The sequence below is a fragment of the Sphaerodactylus townsendi genome, linkage group LG01, assembly GCF_021028975.2.
Source record: "Sphaerodactylus townsendi isolate TG3544 linkage group LG01, MPM_Stown_v2.3, whole genome shotgun sequence".
Classification (NCBI taxonomy): Eukaryota; Metazoa; Chordata; class Lepidosauria; order Squamata; family Sphaerodactylidae; genus Sphaerodactylus; species Sphaerodactylus townsendi.
Window position 1 is genome coordinate 14,068,209 of NC_059425.1, and position 2,422 is coordinate 14,070,630.

Consider the following 2,422-nt stretch of genomic DNA (forward strand, 5'->3'; position numbering starts at 1 on the left):
ATTTTACTGTGCGGAATATCAAAATCCACTGACAAACAGTTGTGAAAGTGGATTGAAAATGCATTATTCTGCATGTGCGGAAGGGGCCTTAGATTCTGCCTCTTCGCCTAGCAGAAAGTCTGTGGGTAAAAGTGATATTTTTTAAGGGGGGGGGGGGAAATTACATGGTATAATACAGACAAATTAAGAACTCCCATTTAACAAAGTCTGCTAATAAGCTGCCACATGGTAATACTTTGGTGGTAAAAAATCTTTCTTGGCTGAATCGTTTCCAGTAAAGTCTTTGTGGTTCTTTATTCAAAGCAGTTTGACAGTCTTCAAAAAAATTTCCAAATAATACAAAAGACAGGGTGCTGATTCAACAGGGCAAATCTGCTTCAAAAGCTTCCAGTTTCTTTTGACACTCAATGTGGCAATAATTGCTCAGAGATCGCTGAAAAGTTCATCTGGCCCTGCTTGAGAAGTCGATGCAGTGATGAGAGTCATCGAAACATGACTGAACCACAGCCTATTGTTCAATTATTTGGAATTGTTTTGGAGAAGACTGCCAAACAGTCTTGAATGGAATAAAGAACACGAAGCAGCCATACAAATGGTTTAAAGACTTTATTGGAAACAATTCAGCAAAGTTTTTTTTACCACCACAGTGTCATCATATGCCAGCTTATTAGGCGCCTTTGTATGGGAGTTCTTGTTTTGTCAGTAAAATGTATGTAACGAAGAGGGGTAGGAGTAGGAGTTTGGATTTATATCCCCCCTTTTTCTCCTGTAGGAGACTCAAAGGGGCTTACAATCTCCTTGCCCTTCCCCCCTCACAACAAACACCCTGTGAGGTAGGTGGGGCTGAGAGAGCTCCAAGAAGCTGTGACTAGCCCAAGGTCACCCAGCTGGTGTGTGTGGGAGTGTACAGGCTAATCTGAATTCCCCAGATAAGCCTCCACAGCTCAGGCGGCAGAGCTGGGAATCAAACCCGGTTCCTCCAGATTAGATACACGAGCTCTTAACTTCCTATGCCACTGCTGGGTTCTAGATCAAAGCAAGCCCAACAACTCTTTGGAAGATAAAATGACCGAATGGAGGCTATCGTACCTTGGTCACATTGTGAGAAGACAAGAGTCACTGGGAAAGACAATAATGTAGGAAAAGGGGATGTTTTAGAGGTCATTAATTCATTGATGGAAATTTAACACCCCCATATGCAGACTGCATGGTGATATAATTACCACTTAGAACATAGAAGAGAGTTTGGATTTATATCCCCCCTTTCTCTCCTGCAGGAGACTCAAAGGGGCTGACAATCTCCTTGCCCTTCCCCCCTCACAACAAACACCCTGTGAGGTAGGTGGGGCTGAGAGAGCTCTGAGAAGCTGTGACTAGCCCAAGGTCACCCAGCTGGCGTGTGTGGGAGTGCACAGGCTAATCTGAATTCCCCAGATAAGCCTCTACAGCTCAAGTGGCAGAGCTGGGAATCAAACCCGGTTCCTCCAGATTAGATGCACGAGCTCTTAACCTCCTACGCCACTGCTGCTCCTGCTACGCCACTGCTACGCCCCATTTCATTCGAAAGAGGCCTTTAACTAAAGCTCTACCTTAAAAAGCCCCCGATGTCAGGAATGGCACTTGTCAGCAAGGCACCACATGTGATAGGCTTCATACCTGGGTGAGGGAGTATCGGCTCCGCTGTATGGGGATTGATCTATGCCCGTGGTGGCGAACCTTTGGCACTCCAGATGTTATGGACTACACTTCCCATCAGCCCCTGCCAGCATGGCCAATTGGCTGATGGCAGGGGCTGATGGGAATTGTAGTCCATAACATCTGGAGTGCCAAAGGTTTGCCACCATGGATCTATGCTTTACAATGTAACCAGCTCTCTGCCATGTTAATAGATCTACCCTTTGTTTGATCTGTTTCTATGTGCTTGCAAATGTAGACAACTAAGCTGCCCTTGCCTGAGGCTCCGGGAGGGGGAAGGAGAAAGGAACAGAGCCCAGCAGGAGGCTATCTGACTATCTCTGTTTCAGCCTTGGGATGCCTGCTCTCAAAAACAATCTTGTTCACACTTTACTTTCACACATTCTCTGGGAATTTGGGAGGGAGAATACTGGCAATTACAAGGGGATAACAATGAATGTAGAAGCCAGATCCAGCAGAACTGGCTTCCTGAATTTAGGGAACGTTGACTACTGATCCTGCATCTAGAGTCTGCTTATTGATTATTGGTCCAAGACCTGGCACATACCCACTCTCTGAATAGCTTAATGGGTGCCAGAGGTACTGGTGGGTGCCATGGCACTCACAGCCCCCCCCCCCCCCCCGTTGCAAACCCTTGGTTTACAGCATGCAGGAACCTAGATAATATGATTCATTTACTTTGCAACTGAAATCCAACCTTGCTTAAGAGGGGTAAAATTGACACGTG